This window comes from Canis lupus, chromosome 1 (assembly GCF_048164855.1).
Source record: "Canis lupus baileyi chromosome 1, mCanLup2.hap1, whole genome shotgun sequence".
NCBI lineage: Eukaryota > Metazoa > Chordata > Mammalia > Carnivora > Canidae > Canis > Canis lupus.
In genome coordinates, this window is record NC_132838.1 from 69,690,118 (window position 1) to 69,714,604 (window position 24,487).

Genomic DNA, 24,487 nt, shown 5'->3' on the forward strand with positions numbered 1-24,487 from the left:
GCCCAAGAGCGTGACGCCGAAAGGGCACCCCCTCTTTGGTAAAGGATGTAGCACTCACAAGGTGGTTGAGGTGCTTGTTGAACATTGGATACATGCCAGGCTAAGAGCTTTGCAAATGCTGTTTATTCTCATTGGATCCTTGAAACGGCATTATAGGGACATATCGCAACCATTGACACTTTATGGGCGAGGAGATGTGAAAACCAGTTTGAGATGTGGAAACCAGTTGTCTGATTCGAGAGCCTTGCTATCCCTCTAACACCGCACTACCATCACTAAGTAAAGCAGCCGCGCTGCGGCATGCGGGTGCGCCTCCGGGAGAGACTGAAACGAGCTGGGATAAAAGCAAGTAAACGGTGTCCTTGGGCAGGACAACTTCTCAAATTGTAACACGCCGAGTAATCACTCGAGGATGTTGTAACTGCAGAGTCTGACCCCGTGGGTTGGGGCTGAAGCCTGAGATCCTGCTCTTCCAACAACATGGCCGTGGAAGGTTTCCGTCCCCGGACCACGCTTGGAGCAGCCAGGCCCGGCCGCCCTCCGGTTCAGTACCACGGACAGTGGAGCAGGTGCCTCCGTCACCCCCTTCTCCACTACTTGGGTCAAATGCCTAATTATCTTTTGTGGGTAGATTCTGGTAACAAAACAGTCAGGAACTTTCTGAGAAAGTACTTCCTGGACTGCCAGTGGCCATGAAGCGATCCTCCGCACCTATAAGTACGAAGCTGTTCAGAGGAAAGAATTGGGGCGTTAGAAGAAAACCAGGTACCCCCCCGCTTTGTATTTTTAGAAGGTATACTGCTAGTGCTCCTCGGGTAAAAGTAATCTAATCATCAGGTGTCTCATCAAATAAGGAGGTTAATACAGAATTTATAAAATATTTAGGTAGTAGTATCAGCTGCAAAGTTATAAAACCTCTATTTGAGAAGGGTTAGTAGTACTCTCACTTGCATGTTTAATAAAAGGAAATTAGCAACATCTTTCTGCTGCTAAATATAGTGGACTATTAGTCAATTTCACATAATGAGAAAGAAATATTAAAAATGTGGCTGAATGCTATTCAGAATCACAGGGAAATAAAATGACATTACAAATTTACTTATAAATGTATTTCTATTTTCCTTTTCCCTGTATTCCTTCTACCTAGTCCCAAATTTTATTTTACTCTTTAAAAATTATTTGAGGTTCATGTTTTTAAGATTTATTTATTTATGTATTTATTCATGAGAGACACACAGAGAGAGAGAGGCAGAGACACAGGCAGAGGGAGAAGCAGGCTCCATGCAGGGAGCCGGATGTGGGACTCGATCCCAGGACCCCGGGGTCACGCCCTGAGCCGAAGGCAGCCGCTCAACCCCTAAGCTACCCGGGCGTCCCTACCTCATTTCAAATTTTAAAGATAAAATCACATAAATCATTTTCTTTAATTGACTTTGTCCTTTTTTATGCCTTATTTTGAAACAGCAATCATGGCTTCCAGCAGAGACATTGATAGCCTTAAGACTATCACTCTATTTCACAGCTGGAGCAAAACAATTCAGATAAAAATCTAGCAAGCAATTGCATTTGTTTTCCATTGAAGTTATTTTTTTAGTTTTTGGTTGACGACCTCTTCTCAGGTCTGGAGATGCTATGGGCTACATTTATGGCAAATGAACATGGGCGTAATCACACAGAAACTTACTTTGTGACAGGCCTTCCCTTAGCCTTGTTACATGATCTACTTAACATACTTATTCTTTTTATTCCAATGTGTATTTCCAAAGCGAATTTGCTAAAAATGTGTTGCCACCCATTGGGCTTACATTTATAGATACCAGGAGCGAAAATTTAGATCTTCATATTTCAAATTTTTTTCTCAAGTTATTTCTTGATTCTAAAGGAAGAATCTTTTTTTTTCTTTTCTTTTCTTTCTTTCTTTTTTTTTTTTTTTACTTTAAAGCAAGTTTGGGGTGTGTGCGTGTTTCAATATGTATTGCCAATCTATGTCATGAGGGAGAAATATCTTATGTGTCGTCCCATTCGATTTGCACAGAAACACTTTGAAATAGGTCCTTTGTTCCTACTTAAGGAATGAAATGAGGTTCAAAGTTCCTCTGCCAGTAGTGTTTGTAGGTAGGTGAGCTTGAACCACAGAGATGCGTGCTGTCTTCTCAGGATGCTCTCATAAGATGGGCTTGTTCTAGTGCCAATTCACCAATCTCGTAAGGACGGGGCAAGGATGGTGTGTGTGAAGTGCAGTGCAGGCTGGCGGTGAGAGGCCCCAACCGCTACTTCAAAAGCAGATTTGGAGCTAAATTCAAAATCCATTACCAGTGGTGTTATCCTCACTGGGCTTTTTTCAGATGGACAGACACTGGCCATTAGCAAAGATTAAATAATTAACCCGGGCTTGCCTTGAGCACTCAATGCCAGGAAAGAATTTATGACGAATATCCTGGGAGTTGCTTGGTCTACTGGATTGCAGACAGTCCTCTATTTATAGGACATCTTACCTTGGTCTTTTCTGAGACAAATAGTAAGTATTTTTATTTTTTTTATTTTTTTTTAAGTTCAGCTTTAAAAATAGTAAGTATTTTTAAAGGAAATGTAAATAATTCCCTTTGGGTGGTCTCACGTGGTCCCTTTCTGCTGCTGCTCCTTGTTGCTGGAATCACTGAAATCTAACTTTAGAAATGAGGGACCATCAACATAGAATGGGATTATTTGTTCTTTCATGGCCCTTGTCACATCCTCTTTGAGAAAGGCTCACTCATCTGACCTGTAGGGTGGTGAGATGGCGGTTTTAAATGTCTCCCCACTTGTATTAGAGGCAATGTCATATCTGATGATTTCTATGGACAGTGGGAACCTGTTATTCTCTGGAAACCTAGTGAACATGACCAGACAATGGCTCCTCTCCGGAGTTTTATAGAAAAATGTTGTTTTATAAATATAGAGAGCTACAACTAGAGGAAAGTCCCAGTGGAATCACAGTCCTCAGTGGAGTGTCCGGAAACCAAGAGAACTAGGCAAGTGGCGTGGCCTAACCAGTACTAGATACAGGGGAGGTAAAAATAGGACCACAGAAGGTGTATTAGTGTGACTTATTTCTTCACCTACCTCCCCGCCTTTTTTTAGTTTAGTATTTTTTTTAACATTTTGATGGTGAGATTTTTTTTTTTTTTTTTACTAAAAATGTCGAATCTCCAAATTCTCCTAGTTAAGGCAGGAGGACTGAGCCCCAGGAAACCCATTTCCACGGTGTGTCCTCATTGCCGGGTCGTGTCCGAATTCCACAATGTGCGGCCTTGCACGGCATCCCCCCCCCCGCCCCCGCCTTCCTGTCCCCAGAACACGAGCACCTGTCACCCGAGCGCCCATCACCCCAGGTACACTCGGGAGGCCCGCGGGTGTAGCCCCCTCTTCGCGGGCCTGATGCAGTCGCCACGCGTCGGCCTCGCGGCCGGACTGGGAATCCGCGGGTGTAGACGAGACTTTATTTATCATTGCGGTGGCCCCACGTGGTCAGGCCACAGCCCGCCTCTGCCGCGCGACCGCACGTGGCTGCCGCCCGGGTTCCCCGCGACCCCCCGCCCCCGCCCCCACGCCCTCTCTCGGGGCTCCTTCCGGGTGGACCCCCACTGCCGGCTCCCGCGGTGTAGACCGGGCTCTGCTCGGCCTCCGCAGCGCCCGCGCAGCCCGCCAGGGGGCCCCCGCCCCTCCTTCCCCGCCCCGCCCCCCCTCCCTGCCCCTCCTTCCCTTCCCCGCCCCTCCCCCTTCCCCGCCCCCCTTCCCCGCCCCCCTCCTCCTTCCCCGCCCCTCCCCTTCCGTCTCCGCCCCCGTCGGTACCCTTCTCTCCCCACCCCTCCCCTCCCCTCCACGCCCCCTCCCCCTCCCTTTCCTGTACCCTCCACTCCTCGTCCCATCTCCTCCCTTCTTCGCTCCTCCCCTCCGCTCCCCGCCCCTTCTCCCCTCCTCCTGCCCCCTCCCCTCCCTGTACCCTCCCTCTCCCTCCCCTCCTTCCCCGCCCCTCCCCTCCCGCCCCCTCCCCTTCTTCCCCGCCCCCGCCCCTCCCCTCCCGTCTCCGCCCCCTTCCCCCTTCTCTCCCTGCCCCTCCCCTCCACGCCCCTTCTCCCTCCCCTCCCGCCCCCTCCCTTTCCTGTACCCTCCACTCCTCGTCCCATCGCCTCCCCTCTCCACATCTCCCCTCCCCTCTTCGCCCCTCCCCTCTTCGCCCCTCCCCTCCGCTCCCCGCCCTCTCCCCCTCTCGCCCGCTCCCCCGTACCCTCCCTCCTCGTCCCATCCCTTCCCCTCCCCGCCTCTCCCCTCCGCTCCCCGCCCCTTCTCCCTCCCCCTCGCCCCCTCCCCTCCCCTTCCCTCCCCTCCCCTACGCGGCGGCCGAGGCGGGTCCGAGGGGCGTGGGCCCGGCGCCGGCTCCCGGGAGGCGGGGATCGCGGGGGCGCCCTGCAGCTCCTCGGCTCGGGACCCCGGCCCGGGGCAGGCGGCGGCGCGCCCCTCGGGTGGGTGTGTCCGTGTCGCGCGGCCTCCGGCCCCGAGAGGCGCTTCCGCGCGGCTCCTCCGTCCCCACCGCCAGGCTCTGCACGCGGCCGTCCCGGAGCCGCGAGTGGAACGGGGGACGGGGGGAGGCTGCGGGGCCCGGGAGGGGCGGGGAGGGGGCGGGGAAGGGGCGCCCCGGGGCGGGGGGGGCAGGGGTGCGGCGGCGGGGGCCGCGCGGCGGCGACACCGGCCGGACCCGGGTCCCCAGCGCGCGGTGACGCCCCTGGAAGCCCGCCCCCCGCCCCCCGCCCCCGCCCCCGCCTCGCCGGCGCTCGGGCGGGTGCTTCCCCGGGTCCGGCTGGAGCCGCGCTGAAAACTTTTCCCCGCAGCCCCCGGGGCCCTTTTGTCTTCCTCGCGGGCGGCGACGACCCCGCGGCCGCTGACCTCCAGGGCACAGGCGCCCGCGCTCCCAGCGCTCCGTGGCGCACCCCCACCCCCCCACCCCGCCCAGGTAGGGCGCCCGGGTCACCGCCCCCGGACCCCGAGCCCGGACCCCGGACCCCCGCGGACCCCGGACCCGGACCCCGGATCCGGACCCCCGCCCCCGCCCCGATCCCGGACCCGGGACCCCCTCCCCCTCCGGACCCCGGACCCCGGACCCGGACGCCCTCCCCCCTGGACCCCGCCCCCCGGCCCCCTTCCCCTCCCCCCCGTCCCCGCCGCCCCCGCCGCCCGCCCCCTCGCCTGACTCATCCGGCCGCGGTGGCCGCGCCGGGGCGGGAGGGAGCCGGCGGCTCCGAGATTCCCGCGGACGCCCCCCCCCGCCCCGCCCCGCCCCCGCCCGCCTCCCGAGGCGCCCGACGCCCCGACTGCTCCCGCGCTGACCGTCCCGGGAGGGAGCCCGCCGGAGCCCCGCGGCCGCGCGCCCCGCACAGGTGAGGGCAGGGCAGGGCAGGGCTGGGGGGAGGCGGGCGGGCGGGTAGGGGGGCCGCTCCTTCCCGCGCCCCCGCCGCGGCCGCCGGAGCTGGGGTGAGCGCGGTCGCCCGAAGTTTGGGGCGCAAAGCGGGTCCGCCGCTGGCGTGGGACCCCGGCCCACGGGGGGTGGGGGAGCCCGGAGCCCGCCGCGGCCCCGACTACACCCTCCTTTGTCTCGGCCCCGGGTCGGCGCGCTCCGCGAGGGCGTCCGCGGCCTCGTCCCCGGCGGAGCCCGGCGGCTGCGGGCAGTGCGGTCCCCGGAGCGCGGAGCCCTGAGCGCGGAGCCCGGAGCGCGGTGCCCGGAGCGCGGCCCCCAGAGCGCGGTGCTCGGAGCGCGGTGCCCGGAGCGCGGCCCCCGGAGCGCGGTGCTCGGAGCGCGGTGCCCGGAGCGCGGTGCCCTGAGCGCGGCCCCCAGAGCGCGGAGCCCGGAGCGCGGTGCCCTGAGCGCGGAGCCCTGAGCGCGGCCCCCAGGACGCGACCCCCAGAGCGCGGTGCCCGGAGCGTGGCCCCTGGAGCGCGGCCCCCGGAGCGCGGTGCCCAGAGCGCTGTGCCCGGAGCGCGGCCCCTGGAGCCCGCTGCCCGGAGCCGCGCCGCTGGCACCTACGCGGGCGGGCTCAGCTCTGCGCCCCCCTGTGTCGTCCTACGGCCGGGCCTGGGGACGAGCCGGGTGCGCGCGTGAGATGCGCGTGGTCACGGGCCCCTCGGCCTCGGCCCGGGAGGCGGTGGCGCGTCCCGCCTGCAGTTCGTCCGCCGTGTGCACCCCAGGGCCCCTCGTCGGCCGCTTCAGCCCCGTTGCGTTAAAGCGCCCCTTGACCTCGTGGTTTCCTCTGGAGAGGCTCGGGGGCCGCTGTGGACGACCGAGGACCTTGCAGGAGTGGAGTGGACAGCTGCCCTTGGCCGTGAGCGCGGCCGCCCTCGAGGCTTTGCGGTCCAGCCAAGTTCCCACGCGCGGCCGGAGGGCTTCGGGCGAGAACACTAGCAGCCCCTGTAACAGCTGTTGGCGTAGCTGGTTGGGCAGGCCTTGCATCGTAGAAACACTTGTTATCAAATGACCTTCCGTTCGTGTTGGGGCTGCTGATGCTAGAACATATTACCATTTGGTGAAAAAGGGGCTGCATTTTGAAACTTTGGTTTTCCCACTGCTGTTCATTGGTACAGAAGCGTATCTGCATGCGGTGTCAGCCTTTCCAAAAGGCCTAGGTGAAGAATAGGAGTCCTGAACAGAGAATAATGTTTTCATTAAGCGGAAACAATGGTTAAATGTTTTAGCGATTTAACGTTGCGGAATTTTTTTTTTTTTTTTTACTCTTAAAAATATATGTGTTAGGACTGATCCTCTCTCACCAAGTCCCACTAGAGAGCTCGTAATTACGGGATGATTTAGCTATAATGTGTAACCCCTGTGACAATTAGCTTTGTATGCTAGGCTGGGAAAGCCTTCAGTGAAAGAGGGAATTGTCGCGTGGGAAGTCTTTGTGTGTGGCTTCCAGGCCGTCGGTGCGGAGAGGATTTCTCTGTTGCATCTGAGTTGGGTCCAGGTAAGTGCCATGTGGTCTCCCAAAGGCAGCACCCGTAATCGGAAGGGATTCTTCAGGAAGGACCGTTGTGAGGAAGGATGGCTGCACTTATTTTAACTTACAAGAATTTTTAGGGAAGCTTTTGAAAGCTCCAAGAGCAAAAAAAAAAAAAAAAAAAAAAAGAAAGCTCCAAGAGCTACATTGCTATAGTCGGATGTGTGTGCTTTCAGAATTTTGACAACGGCTCACTCCGCAGAGGAAGATAACTACCGACACGTACGGGGAGCGAATCTGTGCTGATTGTTTAACTGTTCATTCCCCTGAAGATTCTCAGCCTAAAGGCAAAGAAATGCATACTCAGCTCAGGAAAATAGAGGAGAAGGAGGATAAAAGCAGATGTCACCTTTTACATTTCTTAAGCAGAATTAGTAGAGGATGAATTAATAAGTCCTCATAATAATGCACTTATTAAACAGAATATATAGCCTAAAAAGGGAAAGCGGTCTTAAATTTCTTTATTATCTCTCTCCCTAAGTAGGAGACCGCATGGGACCTCTTCCTTAAGCAAAGAGCATTTGGAAAAAAAACAAAAACAACAACAACAAAAAAAAAAACAGAACAAAAAAAGAAGCTTGTGTGGAGACCAAGAAAATGAATCTGCAGTGAGATGGACCCTTTGTGTTATGAAGGGATATATGACCTGCAATTTTCCTAAGTACATCCGTTTCAGAGCTTAAGAGGTTTTGTCTGCTGATATAGATGTGCTCCGGCTCTCGGAGAACACAGTGAGCACATGTGGGGTGCCCTGCTAGCGGGGGGACTGCGAGGTCGCTGCTCCTATAGGAACCTAGAGGCTGGGGGTGGTGCTGGAAAGTGTGCACAGATCCTTCCATACCTGGGATGCTCTTTGAGCATTAGGGGCCTGGTGGGTTGCAAAGGACTTTGGAGGGAGGCTTGGAAAACCCACGTTGTCATCTGACCAAGCCGCTGACTGAGTGGCCTCTGTGCCCCCTCATCCCCTCATGGACAGGTCGAGAGCTTTGGTCCATGGTCTCTCTTTTCAAAGTGCTTCATGATGCGTTCTGGTGGAATCGAGAGGGAGGAGTCAGAACGTGGTTTGGGAATGGTGCGGTTAGTAGAGTTGGGGTCAGGGGAAGACAGGCTGGAGGCCATGCCGGACCTGGGGAAAGGGTAATGGTGCTGACGCGAGGCAAAGGAGGCCTGGCCCATCATTGATTATCTGAGCTCATGAATAAAATACAACTCTTGCTTAGTCCTGAATGGTTTTTGGTGAATTTTAACAAATGACGGCGATTGATTTTTCACAACATCGCTAAGAGTTAATTAGGGCAGAACGGCGATGAAGCTGGCACGCTCGCACCAGGAGCCCATTAAGGCCAAGGAACACTGTTCTGCTCTACGCCCCGTTGCCTTTCTGCAGAATTGTAGAGAATAGGAGAAGCTAGAACGTACTTAGGAAACCCTGTGTTGGGATCTCTGGGTGGTGCAGCGGTTTAGTGCCTGCCTTTGGCCCAGGGCGCGATCCTGGAGACCTGGGATCGAATCCCACATCGGGCTCCTGGTGCATGGAGCCTGCTTCTCCCTCTGCCTATGTCTCTGCCTCTCTCTCTCTGTGTGTGTGACTATCATAAATAAATTTAAAAAAAAATAAAAAAAGGAAACCCTGTGTTCATGGGTCCTAGAGATAAGGCTGGTGTCCGATTTTGGTGCAGGTTCACATTTCTGCATAAAACATTTAGGTTGTGTTCTGGAAGGTAAGTCTCCAGTGAGGAGATGGAGACCTCCCGGAATGTCGTGATTCGTATCATTGATGTTTAGTCTGATTATTTCTGTGTGCTCCCTCCCCGCCTCACCCCCTCCCCTTCCCCAGCAGGAATTCTAGAGGTTTGACTATGACTGCGTCATTGCGAGCTTTGATGCTCACAAGGGCTTTGAGTGCAGCTGGGAAAGGAAATTCTCCTATAAAGGTGGGGTTTGGGGGCTGTGCTACTGCTAATGGGATCTGTTGTAGCAGCAAGTTGTGCTGGGGTGAAATTACACAGGAGTTGTGGGAATGTGAGCAAGGTGTGAGGATGAGGATGTCTACATCCCCTCCCGCTCTACCCTCCTCTCTGCCCGAAGCACCAAGGGTGGACGAGTTCCCTCCCGCCCCACCCCACCCCGTGTTCCTGGCCAAGCGAATTGGTCAGGACTCACCTGATTGTCTGTATGAGGAACCTCTACTTAACTATGTTAAGCAAAAAAGGACTTATTGGCTCATGTGACTGGAAGGTCCAACGGTAGACCTCGCTTGAGTCATGGCGAGAACCCAGAGACTCACGAGGCTTTGTCGGGGTTCTTTCTCTCTCTCTCTCCTCGTTTCTAGCTCTTTTCTGTCTGGGTCAGCTTCATCCCATGTGCTGAGAAAGCTGACTTTCAAGCAGTTTGCAGCCTGAATTCTTGGGCTTTTGAGCCATAGAAAAGAGGTCTTGTCTTTTCCATAGAAAAGAGGTCTTGTCTTCTTTCTAGAATTTCTCTTCTAGAAATTTCTTGGAAGGGCTCTGATTGGCCCTGCCTTGGTGGCCGTTGAATCCACCCGCGTCCGTCAGAGAGTATGATGGGGGCCGTCTAGCTGGGGGGCCTCCCGCTGTGTGCATGGTGCTGGTGGTGGGGTGAGGACCTAGAGGCTGGTGGGGACACCACGATGGACGCTCTTTGTCGAGATCACAGAGAGGTGTGGTTCTCCGAAGCTGATGATGCCGATGACCAAAAACGACATGTCTGTTGTGGAGAAGAATTGTCCCTTCCTGTTTCGGGACAGACCCCCCCTGAACAGTGATGTGGAGTCTGCACATGAAGGCAGCTCAGGCGCCCGTGACCGTGCAGATTCCAAAAGTGCGACCCTCTTCCCAACCAAGGCAAAGCCCGGTGATGAAGGAACACCCTTCATGCCTAGACTTCACTGAAAGACTCGTGCTTGCGGCCTATCTCCATTTATCTATATCCACACACTTCCACTAAGTATCGCCCTGCTTTATCTGCAGCCTAGTGAGCTCACCCTCAGAAGCCCGGGGCGTCTAGGGATCATGAGGCTGGAGACCCCCTACTTCGGGCACTACAGCTGTAGCCAGGGCTTGAGTGGGAGAGAGAAGAGGCGCACACAACGCCAACGGGCGGGCGCTTCCCTGGGTCTGTGGGAGGCAGCCAGGGGAGGCCCACGCGGCGTTATCACCTGGGGCTGACAGGTTATCACGGGAGCCGACCCTCGCCAGGACCTCCCTCGTCCGCTGGTCCTCGTGGAGGCCGTGTGGGGCGAGGACCCTGGGGGTTAGGGGCACGCGGCTCCAGGTCTGTGGGCCGCCACCGGTGGGAGAGGTGTGCAGAGGGGCCGCTTTCTACTCGACACCCAAAGCAACGGGAGCTCCGGGGGGATGGACTGGGGGGCTTGGGTGCTCAGTGGCGGGGCTGGCGGCCGCGGGTCCCTGGGGTGGGGTCTGCGGGGAGCAAGGAAGCTGTCCGAGGGGTGTGGGTGAGGGACCGGGGGCAGCTCAGAACAGGGCCCACCGCCTTGCCTCAGCCCCCCTCCTCCCTGGGAGGCCGCTCCTCCGGGGAGACCGGGTCCTGCTGGCTGTCAGGCGTTGTCAGGACACAGTGAAGAGCGGCCGCTCTGTGCCTCGGGGACGAGATCTGCACCAAGTCCTCATTACGGGGAATATTACGGCTTTTCTCCCTGTTTTCAGCCGGGAACTCGAGGCTCAGAAGGGCCAGATGACCCTGGAGCCAGACTGGAGACAAGGCGCCGTCACGGAGCCCCGTTGTGCCTGCATCCAGACCTGGTTCTGGGCCTTCGGGGAGCTGTCCATGGGGCCAAGGCCGTGGGGAGTCAGCGGGGCGTGTGGCTGTGCAGGGAGCCTGGGAGCTCGCGTGTGTCGCCAGGGTGGGAAGGACTCGTGCAGCACGATGGATCCGGAGCCGGGGATGCAACCACCCAGCGGGGTTTCCCCTCCGCGGGGATCTGTCCCTATGCAGGACACAGACGTCAGCAAGTCAGGTGTTTGGGGGGCTTCATTTTAGGCCCTGATTCCTGTTGCAGAGGAGGGACCTCTGCTGGCTGCCGTGGCCTGAGTTTACCTTTGTGCGGACAGACACTCTGCCCTGAAATATGATGAACAGGTATGGAGGGAGGGGGAGGGAAGGAGGGTGGGCGGGCAGGAGGGAGGCGCTCGCACAGGCTGAATGGAGGAGGAACGTGGGTCACGCTGTGGCCATAAGGGGCCGGCACTTGACGATGCTGCTTAATGGATGAACCTGCTGACCCGTGGAATATGAGCCACATCGTGTCACTCCCAGCCGACGCAATCACAGTCATCTGCTCAGACACGTGACCATACGTGTCGTCATGTGCATTGGACTGTGTGTGTGTGTGTGTACAGTAAGTGGAAAGCGGATGTGAAGGTAGATAAAAGTATATATTTTAGGCCTATTTGTGAGAACTCAGAGCCGTCACCTTGGGGGAGGGGAAATAACCACGCAGGGAACTATTAAAGCAACCCAGTAGAATAATATGTGTTGGGCAGCGCGGGTGGCTAAGTGGTTAGTGCCGCCTGCAGCCCAGGGTGTGATCCTGGGGACCCGGGATCAAGTCCCACGTCGGGCTCCCTGCATGGAGCCTGCTTCTCCCTCTGCTTGTGTCTCGGCTTCTCTCTCTCTCGGCCTCTCATGAATAAATGAATAAAATCTTTAGGGGAAAAAAAAAAGTATAATACATGTTTAGGGTTCAAAGGATTTTTCAGAGAGCAGCGCAGATCCCAGCGTCGGTGACTGTCCTGAAGTCCACGCTGAACGGTAGCGGTGGAGCGGACGGAGACGAGCAAGAGCAGGCCCGCCCAAAACCTGAGCGGCCAAGCCAGGAAGGCGCTCAGGAGGAAGAGGGTTCTGAAGGCCCTGCACGAGCAGAGAGACGACAGGGGAGCATGTAGGATTACGAACTTCTTGCCTGCCCTGCGGCCAGAGGCCCGGGAAGCACCCGCGGGGAGCAGCGGAGGAGGTTGGCCGTCCGGAGTCATGGGGTGTCGCCAAGGGGTGTGAGAAGGCACTTAGCACAGGATCTCGAAGTCGGGGCTCGTGTTCCGCGACTTGGGGGAAGGTCACAGGAGCAGGAGCAATCCCGTGACTTTGTCCTCATCAGCGTGTCTGATGGAGACAAGGCTGCAGCTGGCACAGAAGCACATTTGGGGGAAATCTGCTGTGGGCGGGTGTGACTCCCGAAGCTCTGCTTCTGTCCTGAGCCACCGTGGGCACAGAGTGGCCTCGTGCGGGAGAATGCTGGGGCGGGGGGCGAGCGCCAGGCCAGTTTGGGGTTCGGGTGGCTCCGCTGCTCGCGAGCTGGAGGTTCCATCTGGGGCTCCTCCCGGTTCCGTTGCAGGAGGTGCCCGCTTGTGCATATTGCTCTTGGGTGTCACTGAGGTGTCGCGGCACGAATCTATTTCACAGCATTTGTTAGATGCCACCGTCTGCTAGGCACTGGGCTAAACTCTGCGGATGTTGGGGTGACAGGGACCTCAAGAAGTTCACGATGTGGGGGAGCCAGACATTGGCCGGTGCCCGCAGCCCGCCGCCCCAGCGCTGAGCAGGGGTGCGGGTAAGGTAACGCCCGCCTGGCCCGGACGAGCCATGCTGAGGAGGAGCCGCCTTGCAAACGGCGGGCTCGTCCCAGAGGGGCTGACGGGTTGGCCGCTGCTGAGGGGGATTTTCCTTTTTGCGCATTAACATCTTCGGGCCAAAACGCAAGGTGAATCCAAGGAATCTCGGCCTCTGTCTGTGCCGCCGTGGGCAGGGCTGAGGCCCGGATCTGCACCCACGCGACTCACCACTTACCCGATGGGCCCCGCCATCGGCCGCAAGCGTGGACCCGGCGTGCGGTGGCCACCGCCTGCAGAGGACACGTCACCACCTCCAGCCATAAACACGCTACATGCTCCCCGTCAGAACTTTGGAAAACACGTGAAGTATAACAAATCGGGGAGACAATTTGCCTGCAATCCCATGACCCGAAAGCACCCGTCACATTTTGAGATTTTCTTCACTCATTTTTAATGCATTTTTTCCATAGTCAGTAACATGTTACACCCTGCGCTGTCTGTTTAACCTTGTGTCCTAAAGATTTCCCGACTCCCAGGCAAGCTCTGTTAATGTCTGTATGAGAGTTGATGGTGTGGATGCACCATCTTCTGTTAAAATTGGACCTTTAGAAGGTTTCCAAATATCTGGCATTATAAGTGGCGTTTTGATGGAATCTTTGTTCCGATTTCAGATTACTTCTCTAAGCAGGATCCGTGGAAGAGGCTGATTCCTGGGTCGGGGGGTGTGGATGTGTCAAGATACTTCGTGCAAAACTCATTTTCAGGATAGGTGACTGTGTACTGACAGTGCATGGAAATACCCCTCATCATGCCTGCACTGGGGTTTTATGTATTTATTTTTAAATTAAGAAAAGCTACTGTTTCAAAATGAGTAACAGCTTTTAACTTTTTACTTTGTTTCTTTGTTATTAAAAAAAAACACCTTTCAGAATGCAGACCATTAAAATGCTCTGATAAACCATTCAAATTTTAAAAATTTATTTGCACATGTTCCTGATGATGCAGATGGTGACACAAGACAGAGAGCAGGTTAGCTTGTGAGTAATTCTTTAAAATCCATAAGATGCACGTCCCGTGGGAGCGTCTTCATGCTGCGGAGAACCTGTGGGGCCAGAGCCGCACTCTGTAGAGTGAACCTGTCCCGCTGGGCGTCAGTGGCGCGTGGGATGCTGTGACCTTGTGCTCGTGACCCCTCTGCCATGGCGGTCCTGTGCCTGCTTGACGGGCGGCTGCGTCCCCGCCGGGGCTACTGGGCCGCGGTGAGCTGACAGGCAGGCTGTGAGGTCCCAGATAGAATATGAAAATGCTTGAGGTTTTCCCCCTCAAGCACGTTGGCTCTCTTAACTGACCCATTCCCCCCAAATAAGCCAAAGAACCTGAATTTTGAACCTTCAGATTTTGCTCCCCTTTCCAGAAAAAAAGCCAGCCGCATCATAGTCGCTGGCTTTCAGAGTGAGGACCCTTGACTTTCCCTAGGGAGGAGGAACTTGCATCTTAGGTAAACCTCTGTAGGGTTTTTTCTTGTCCGAAAACACCGCTTGAGACTACAAGGAAACGATTAAAGCTACCATAGCAGCCCGTTTGATGTGGGTTTTGCATACCATTTTCCATCTTTTCACAACTGCTATTTTTCTACAAAACTAACATGCAACTCAAATAAACGGTTTTGGTTTTCTTCTAACAGTTGAGGGAGAACATTAGAGCGTTAGGACGCCGTTTTCGTGTATGGATCTCAGTCAACCTTGAACATAATCATTCTCACTCATTTATTTGCCAAATCATGATTTAGGGAGCTTCGCTCAGGAGTCGCCGCAAGGTCGTACTCATGACCCGTTTGGTTGAATGTGAAGCACGTCATGTACGTGATAGTGGTGAAGGCCAAGGACAGTAGTTAGGGTAGTCAGTTCAAGGTCTCTAGGATGTTCATTAGTAAAGAGCTGAGGATAGGGCAGGGTCACAGCCCAGGTTGTGGCGAGGGCGCCTTCCAGATGGGGAGACACCCACCGTGGGTTCACTCACGGAAGGCAAAGGACTCTGCTGCGACAGGTGCCTGGGCTTTTGCAGATCGGAGGGTCAGGGCCAACTCCGTGTGTCTGGCGCGGTTGGGCTCACGCCTGCACCATCATGAGAGCCCAGCCTTGCACACTGCGGGAAGGAAGGTTCTATTCTCAGTGCACGTGGGGGCTACTAGAAGGTTTTTCGTTTAGAGCGTGGTGTGTAAGTAAGGCCATTTATTAAAAACAGGGGATTGGGAGCAAAAGTGCCCCTCACGTTAGAGACTCAAGACGTGCTGAACATCATCACGTGGCTGCAGACATACTATACATAGTATATCCACCTTCAAAGAGCGCTGAATGTAAATACAATAAAATACTTAATATAAATAAAATAAATGACATAAATAAAATATTCAATACTAAGATCAATATAGTTCTCTTGGTAGAATATGAACAGCTCAGTCAGTCCACCTCACTTTTTTGTTGTTGTGTGAAGCTTATTTATTTTAACTGTGGGCCTTGCATGTTGTCTGCATTCAGTCAGTGTTTGCTGAATCGAGTATATTTGATCTTCTGTGATGTCAGGGAGGAGAAAAATCACTGTAAGGTATAGAACACGGAATTTTTAGGAAAACAGGGCATCATTTTTTTCTGAAAATATTTAGATAAAGTGTTAATATTATCGTGAATATTAATCATATATTTTAAAGGATTTATTTATTTATTTGGGGGGAGGGAGTGAACCTCAAGCCGACTGGGGGCCCAATCCCATGACCCTGAAATCATGACCTGAGTTGAAATCAAGTGTCAGACGCTTAATTGACTGAGCCACCTAGGTGCCTCTGAAAATTAATAATACTTAAAATAATTAAAAATAAAATAAATAATTATTTAAAATAATTAAAAATAAAATCAATGATTATTTAAAATTAATTAAAAATAAAATCAATGATTAAAATTAATTAAAAATAAATTAATGATTATTTAAAAATAATTAAGAATAAATTAATGATTATTTAAAAATAATTTAAAATTAAATTAATGATTATTTAAAAATAATATTTAAAGAATATTTTTAAAATATTAAAATATTTAAAAATTAAAAATATTTTCAAAGTGTTGAAAAATGAAATCTTTTTTTTTTTTTTAATTTTTTTATTTATTTATGATAGTCACAGAGAGAGAGAGAGAGAGAGAGAGAGAGAGAGGCAGAGACACAGGCAGAGGGAGAAGCAGGCTCCATGCACCGGGAGCCCGACGTGGGATTCGATCCTGGGTCTCCAGGATCGCGCCCTGGGCCAAAGGCAGGCGCTAAACCGCTGCGCCACCCAGGGATCCCGAAAAATGAAATCTTGAAAACAAAAATGTAATATGCAGATATAATCATCTTCCTTACATACTTCTTCTCCTCCCCAACCCCACTCCCCTGCCCCTGTGCTGTAGAGGTAGAAATTTCTGGAAATGCACACGGTGGTCTTATCACACCTTATGACACATGTGGAAATCCCTTATTTATTCTCTAAGTCTTCTAGTCCTTGCACTGCTCTCTATGCAGGACTAACTCTGTCCAACACCTGCATAGTTGAAGAGAAGACAATAGTAGCACGTAATTAGTGATGTTTGCTTGTGAATGTTTAGCTCGGTGTCTTTGGGGAGATCGCGTTCAATATCTCCGCACCGCGTCTTCGGGTGTTTGTGAAGAGCATGCCGAGAGCCGGCCTCTGTGGTCGGTGCTGGGAGCCCCGCAGCTCCTCCGGAGGGACTTGGAGTCTAGGGGGCAGGAGAGGATTCACAGCCTTGAGAGATGATGCACGGCCTCCCTGAGCCCACGCTTGGGGAAAGGGGTGGTCGTGAGTGAAAATGTGGACTAGCTCACAGAAGCCTTAAATTCAGAATTTGATTAAACGATATATTTTTTAAAGATTTTATTTATTTATTCATGAGACACAGAGAGGGGCAAAGACACAGGCAGAGGGAGAAGCAGGCTCCCTGCAGGGAGGCCAATGCGGGACTTGATCCTGGGACTCCGGGGTCACGCCCTGAGCCGAGGGCCAACGCTCGACCATTGAGCTCCCTGCGTGCCCCTGGTTAAGTGATTTTTAAAAGACAATTTACAAAAGAGGACACAAGTGAAAAGGTGGCCGCATCCCCCTCCAGGTCGCAAGGCCGCCGCATCCTAACCCCGTTTCCACCGTTCCTGCCCCGGGGAGTTCGTGTCCTCCGGCCCCGGGGTCAGCAGCTCACCGCTGCTTGGCAGGAGACCCACGGGGTGGCAGGGCCCCGGGCCCCAGCCCCGCCTGCCACCCCGTGAACAGAACCTCTCCCCAGCGGCCTGTGGGTGGCGGTGGGGGCGGCACGAGCTGGAGTGTGCAAATGGGAGGCTGTCTCTTGGCTCCCTTGCCTTGGGGCCCAGCAACCTAGGCTCTGCCTCGACTGCTCGTTGCACCACTGCCCCTGCCTTTCAGAGACACAGCGGCTCGAGGCCCGAGACCCTCAGCGCCGCTGCCGCCTGGCCTCCGGGAGTGTTGCTCGTTGGCTCCTCTGCTCCTACATGCTCACCTGTTTCCCAAGCGCCTGGGTTGCTGCCCTTGCCCGACGACGTCTAGCAGGAGCCTGGAGGCCGACAGTTGTCAGGACAGGACAGGATCCAGGGGACGAGCCAGGGCAATTGCAGGGTGCTCCAGCTCCGGCCACAGGGACCAGTGTGTGGGGGACGCCTGCGGCGGTGAGGAGACGGGCCCCAGTAGCCCCTGCGTTGCCGTGAGCAGGGCCCACGCGCGGAAAGCAGGCTGCCGGAGAGGAGCGTGCTCGGGAAGCCCCCTGAGATCCCAGCGGGGACCTGATGGGAGGCCCGGCCGGCAGCCCAGGAGCTCCTTCCTCCTCCCGCCTGCATGCTCCGTGGGGCGGCCAGTGTCTCCGTCCGGCCGTGGGGCCGTCAGCAGTGTGTCCGGGGAGCAGCGCCGGGCGCGGCGTGCTGTGTCTGCTCACCCATCTTCTCGCTTGTCCTCAACAAAAGAAAAAAATAATTGAAAAAAAATGTGCCTTTCGGGGAACTCCCTCTGAGGCTGGCCCTTGAGGAGAGGAGGTGGGGTGCTGGGGGGTCGGCCTGACCTTGGATCCATGAGGGACCGCGCTCCCTGGCCCGACGCTGGGGCTCCGTGAGCTCCCGGCCGCAGTGGCCCACGGGTGACACCCGGGGGGGGGGGACGTCCCCGCTCCCGGGGCGGGGGAGCGCTGGGAGGCAGCTGGTGGAGGGGCTCCGAGCGGCCCCCTGGAGTCCACGTCCAGGGACCAGAGACGTGGATGCGGTTTCGGTTTCTGAGTTTTCTGTAGTTCGTCTGATAGGATTTGGGGAACCGCGGACCCACGGTCAGCAGTGGGAGCTGCCTCGCCGCCGGCCTGCTCCCCGGGGCCGCGGGGCCTGAGCCTGCCCTCCACTCCGGAGGCCAATGCCGGCGCCTGGCCAAGCGGCTCTCCTTCCGACGGGTTTTTAAAATACACGGTCCACTTTTGATTATCGGAGCTCTCTGTGATTTAAGGGACATTGTGTTTAGAAAAAGAGTCCCGTTGCCAGGGGTTATTGGAGAAGCCATGGAGACGTTCACCTCAGCCACCTAAGCACCGTGTGGCCCGGGTCAGGCGACGTCCCCCTGCCCAAGCCCACGCTGCTCAGCTGCGGCCGGGGCAGGACCTCCTTGGAGGGGTCGCCCACCCGCAGAGGTCCTGTAGATAAAGGATCCCATGGATCGTGGGACGCTGGGTGGCCTCGCCCGGTGTGGTTCTTTCCCTCCGGTCGCTCCCACTCAGATGACCTTACTTTGCACACATGCTCTTAGGTCTGCGTGGCCGTGAAGTCCTGGGGGGGGGCGGGCGAGCCTGTCTGGGGAGAGTCTCGGGCCTCGTGCAGCAGGTTCAGGTGCCCTGCTCGCGCCAGCCGTTGGCGAGGTCCCCCCTCTGCCCACCCGGAGGCCTGGCTGGTAACAACTGGCCGATGGCTGTCAGGACGGGGCACAGGATCCAGGGGATGAGCAAGGGCAGTTGCAGGGCTCGCTCCAGCTCCAGCCACGGGGGCCAGCGTGTGGAGGAGGCTGCAGCGTCCCACCCAAGGCCTCACTCCCCCCCAAGCAGGCCCCCCAGGTAGCACCCCCCCAGGTAGCACCCGCCCCCAGGCAGTGCCTCCCCCCACCACCTCACTGTGCAGCCGGATGACCCCTGGGCAGACCCCTGAGGCACGGGGAGCTTCCCGCTGCGCGGCGGGTGGGTGAGCAGGTGCCACTGCTGTGTTGGCTGGGCCTGGGGACCCCACACAGGCGTGGCCCCCACTTGAGTTGCTGTGGGACCCCGTCAGGGCTGCCTGGTGTCCCCGGGAGCTCAGGGGTCTCCCCGAACTTACGGGGTCCACCTAAGCCCAAGCAGGGCAGTGGTCTGGGGGGTCTGGGGGTCCCAGGGGGCCTGGGGCAGCGGTCCAGGGACAGGCCAGTGGGTCTGGGGGTCCCAGGGGGCTTGAGGGGGGCAGGGGACACCTGGGGGGTGGGGGGGTCCCTGGGGGCTTGGGGCAGCAGACCCGGCTTCTCCTGGCCGTGCCCATTTGGAGGTCTGGAAACATCCACGAGGCCCCCAGTGAAATTGGCAGCGGCAGTGCAGGGCCACCGTGCGTGCTCCAGACCCCGGAGGCCTTGGGGTCCCCGTGCCGCCCCCCACGCGGTTGGCACCCAGATAAGGAGGAGGGTCAAGAAGCCGCGAATGCCATCTGTATTATGAGCACAAATGATTATTCTTTCCTTTCTAAACTTTTCTGAGAAATTATGATAAATGTTAAAACTTGCAGGGCCAATGGACCCAAGGTAGTATGTAGGAATAATTTATTCAAATAATCTGAAAAAAAAAAAAAACCCCACAGGAATTGCTTAAGTATTTTCTGAACATTATTAGTTGTTTTTGCCAGTGAGCCTTTCAGAACATACTTCTTTTAGTTTATTAGTAATCGTGTTACTGAAGTTTTGGTAAACATATTTTTCTAAAGGCTGCACGATGTTCCGTTACCTATGTTTCATTTATGCATTTATTTTTTCTTAAGGTTTTATTTTTTGAGTCATCTCTATGCCAGGAGATCGAGAGTCGCATGCTCCACTGGGTGAGCCAGCCAAGCGCCCCCGGTACCTACGTTTTTAAATTAGTTTTTAATTAATAAAAAAGGAGACATTGATTCTTGTGAGAGGTGGAGTTTTCCTTTGCCATTTCCTTGATTCAAGAAAGAAAAGCATGAAAAAAAAAGAAAGAAAGAAAGAAAGAAAGAAAGAAAGAAAGAAAGAAAGAAAGAGAAAGAAAGAAAGAAAGAAAAGGAAGGGGAGGAAGGGGAGGAAGGGGAGGAAGGGGAGGAAGGAAGGAAGGAAGGAAGGAAGGAAGGAAGGAAGGAAGGAAGGAAGGAAGGAAGGAAGGGTTCCCAGACGTATCATTGGATATTATGGCATTTTTCTATCAAGCTTAACAACTTGAAGTGACGACCAAATCACACTGAAGTGAGCTCGTCCCCTTTTCCCTTGAAGTTTCCGATGGAATCTTTTTCTGTTCTTCTTAGAAGCTTTGGAGTGTCAGACACTTTGGGATTATTTTTGCTTTTTCTCTCATATCACAAATGTTTATATTTGGAGTATCTTTACTTACTGTCTTTTTGCAGAAAGATTTCTATCACAGCATCTCATCCAGGGTTAGAGAGAAACATGAGAAAAACATCATTTTTACTTACTTATTTTTACGATTTTATGTATTTATTCATGAGAGACACACAGAGAGAGGCGGAGACACAGGCAGAGGGAGAAGCAGGCTCCGTGCAGGGATCCCGATGCGGGACTCGATCCCAGGACCCTGGGGTCATGCCCTGAGCTGAAGGCAGACGCTCAACTGCTGAGTCACCCAGAGGTCCCCAAAACCAGTCATTTTTTTAAATAGAATCTTTGGAATAGAAATATAGAAGAAAGCAGTAAAAAAAAGGCGGTCTTTATCTAGCAAGGGGATTTGCGTTGTTAACACGGTGCTCCGTGCACGTGCTTTTGGGGCGTTATGCGTCGCAGTGGTCACAGTAATAAAACTGTGATTTTTCGGCTCCTAGAGCCGCCTCAAGGAAGGAGGAAGGGCTGGGCTCCCGCTGGGCCGTGTCCCGGAGGTGAGTGGGAACAGCCTGGCCCGCTCGGCAGCTTTTTATGGCCATCTTTATGATCTATTTGTTCTTCCAGGGATCCAAGAGTCTGTTTACATTCTAAACAGAGTTTATTGTTGGGGATTTGTCAGGCCGTTCCTCCTGTTAACCGTATTACGTAGAGCAGTTGCCTTATTTTGCCAAATCGAAGCTCCTCCAATAAATAATTTTATTTTATTTATTTTTTTTAATTTTTATTTATTTATGATAGTCACAGAGAGAGAAAGAGAGGCAGAGACACAGGCAGAGAGAGAAGCAGGCTCCATGCACCGGGAGCCTGATGTGGGAATCGATCCCGGGTCTCCAGGATCGCGCCCTGGGCCAAAGGCAGGCGCCAAACCGCTGCGCCACCCAGGGATCCCCAATAAATAATTTTAATGCAAAATAAAGGTGGGTTGCTACCCTGGCTGAACACTCACCGTAAAAATAAGTTTGTAGATCCTTTTGTAGAGGAAGTCGTCTCACAGGATTGCTTCCGGTGCCACCGGTTCTTTCATCTCCACCAAAGTCCCCCAAAGAAGATGCCAAGTAGGGGTGGCCCGGGTGGCTCCGCGGTTTAGCATCTGCCTTTGGCCCAGTGCGTGACCCCGGGGTCCTGGGATCGAGTCCCGCATCGGGCTCCCCGCATGGAGCCTGCTTTTCCCTCTGCCTGTGTCTCTGCCTCTCTCTCTCTCTCTCTCTCTGTGTCTCTCGTGAATAAATAAAATCTAAAAAAAAAAAGAAAAAGAAAAAAGATGCCAAGTAGAAGCTCATTGTCTGAAAAAAAAAAAAAAAGAATTTCTTTGCACTTCTTTAATTTTAAAGTCACATGATGTGCCAGTTGGAGTAAAGGAAGGTTGATGACCTTGCGACCAGTGGTTCTTCACACCATTTTCCTTTTTTTTTTTTTTTTTTCCATTTTTCTTTTTGAAAACACTTTTCTTGGAGTCTGAGCCTCAGCCAACTCCTAGCTACGTGAGCCCCCGTTATTATAAATAAACTATGAGGAGAATGTCCAGGTGAGTTTTTTAGGGGCTACCTTGTGCCCTTTGGCCGTGCCTCGACGGGCAAAATGCACAGTTGAGGAAATCATTCTTCAATCGAGGAAGAAACTCCCCCTTTTTCCCTGAAATCTTATGGATGTTTGGGGGGAAGTTGTGTATAACAAGGGGAGAGCTCCTAGACGTGGACTAGCTAGCATTCCCCGTGTTCTTTGTGTCCCTTCCGTGTCTGCGTCTGGGTTTATGCAACTGACGTGCAGCGGTTGGAAGGAACGGGACATAGTGGAAGAGCTTTCTGGTTCCCATGCTCGTAGCTCATCCCAGCCCCGTCCCTGGCAGGGAAGGGATGTCTGACAACGAGGAGGCTGAGCAGGGCCCAGTCCCTCGAAGCTCGAGGCCGGCCCAGGGAGGGGGGGACAGAGGACACACCTCGTGCGGCAGCCCTGGTGGTTGCACGATCTCTGCGGACAAGAGCCGCAGTGTGCTGGCGACAGGACGACGCTGCTCAGGGTGGCCCTTCTGTGGCTCGGTGGCCCTTCTGCGGCTTCCTCTCAGAGCCAGGAAGGCAGCCGGTCACTGCGGGCCATGAAGCCCGGTGCAGGGGAACTGGGTGGTCTCTCAGACGGTCCCGGGGGTCCCGGGACACGGTTGGGGGCCTTTCTGGACCCTCCTTGCCTCGTGTGCCGGCCCCTCTGCCCCCTGCAAACACCAGCCTCCCAGGGCAAAAAGCAAACCTTGGCTTTTGAAAAGCTCCTCTAGGTGATTAGCATTAAAGAGCGACATGAAAGCCCTTTGGGGGACACCCGTCGTCCGTCTGTCCATCCGTAGCGGAACAGATGCTCTTGCTGGGACAGCATCGGAAAGAGCCGGGAAGCTGTATCTTTTCGGTTCGGGCGCAGTCCCCACGGCTCCTCGGGTTCCTTGGCGACGGTTGAGTCGGGGGCCCAGGTCTCCAGAGGGAGTTCTAGAGAAATCACGACGCGGTTTCCTTACCCGTAAGTGTCTTTCCCTGGAACTGCCGTCCACGAGACAGCTGGACTCTATGACCAGACTGCAGAGCAGGTCCCATTTCTGTCTTTGTTTTTTCCCTTTGGGAAGTCCTTTGGCGAAGGTGGGAAGGACAACGAAAATGGGAGGCAATGAGCGTCCCGGGGCGTTGGGGGTTGGCGGTCCGTCTCTGCTGCCTGGGGCACGAGTTTTCGTAATGAACAGTCTGGGAGTGAAAGGGAGAATGAAAGCAGGCGTCGGGGAAGGGGGAAGCCAAGGCCTACGGTGCCGCGACTCCGTTGCGCTGTCCGGCGGAGACCTCCGGAGCTGGGCCCGCCTCAGCCAGCCACCTGTCGGGCGGGAAGGGAGAGGGGTGAAGCTGCAGATGAGCAACGAGGCCTGATTAAGAAGCTGGGAAGCGTGAAAGGATTCTGGAGACGAAAAGGCTTATATTGATGGTTTCCAGAGGGGTGAGAATCACGTATCTTCCTCCTGAGGATGGAAATAGTTTAAAAAGGAAATGTGCTCACGCTGCAGCGCCAGGAGGTGACCTACGTGTAGGTGCTCCCCAGCTGGGTCGGTCAGGCCCGGAATGAAGTGTCAAGAGAGGTGGCATATGTGTCCTGGGAGAAGATGGGACCCGTCCTCCGGGTAGGACAACTGGCTGCGTAGCTGAGTTCTGCTTCTGTGGCTGTGATTGATGTGTGTCCTCTGGCTTAGGGGGTCTTCATCCAGGAACAGTGTCTTAGAATCCAAATTCACGCGTCCTTCTTTCTCCAATTTCTGAGAAGATGATGGATCCTTTTGGTGCCTGTCCTAACTAGGTCATCACGCTTTCCCCATCTTGTCCCCAGAAACGATGACAATTAATTTTTACGTTTGCGAGTAGATAGCTGATTCTTAAAATAATTCTAATACTTAAAAAATACACGCATCACCCCATTACACACACTGAAATTACCGAGACTAAAAAGAGTAAGCATTTGAGTGTCCTTACTAAAAACGCATTTATTGAGGCTTTTTTTTTTTTTTTTTTACCATATCAACCCCTGCAGGTATGGGTGCTTATAAAACCACTTACCCCATGGCGTTCAGGGTATCACTACATGGCAATAATTTTGTTTTTAAAGATTTTATTTTAAGTAATCTCCACAACCCACGTGGGGCTCAAACCCAGCTCAAACCCACAGCTCTGAGCTCAAGAGTCGCGTGTTCCACCAGCTGAGCCAGCCAGGTGCCCCTAAATGGCAGTAATTTTTTTTTAATAATAAATTTATTTTTTATTGGTGTTCAATTTGCTAACATATAGAATAACACCTAGTGCTCATCCTGTCAATGCCCACCTCAGTGCCCGTCACCGAGTCACCCCCACCCCCTACCCTCCTCCCCTTCCACCACCCCTAGTTCGTTTCCCAGACTTAGGAGTCTTCATGTTCTGTCTCCCTTTCTGATATTTCCTACCCATTTTTTCTCCCTTCCCTTCTATTCCCTTTCACTATTATTTATATAAATAATAGTAAATGGCAGTCATTCTAATGCTAATCATTATGTTTAAGGAGAAAACAAGCAGACTTTTTTTTGGTAAAATCCATGATTCATCTGATAAAGGTGAATTAATTTAAAACAAAGCATGTTTTCTATAAAAATAATGTAGATATCATATGATATATCAGAGAGGTAGACAGCACATGAGAGACTCCTAACTCTGGGAAAC

General features: G+C 54.0%; 1 protein-coding gene across 2 annotated transcripts in view; it reads left to right on the top strand.

The window, feature by feature from the left end:
- Positions 1 to 5,306: 5,306 nt before the first annotated feature.
- TMEM200A (transmembrane protein 200A) overlaps positions 5,307 to 24,487 on the top strand; it is a 58,691-nt gene continuing 39,510 nt past the window's right edge. Inside the window, exon 1 of one of the 2 annotated variants that reach the window (XM_072833929.1) lies at positions 5,307 to 5,414. The gene's annotated coding sequence lies outside the window, so the exon portion shown is untranslated. The remainder of the gene's footprint in view (positions 5,415 to 24,487) is intronic. The other variant, XM_072833925.1, reaches the window with a different exon arrangement.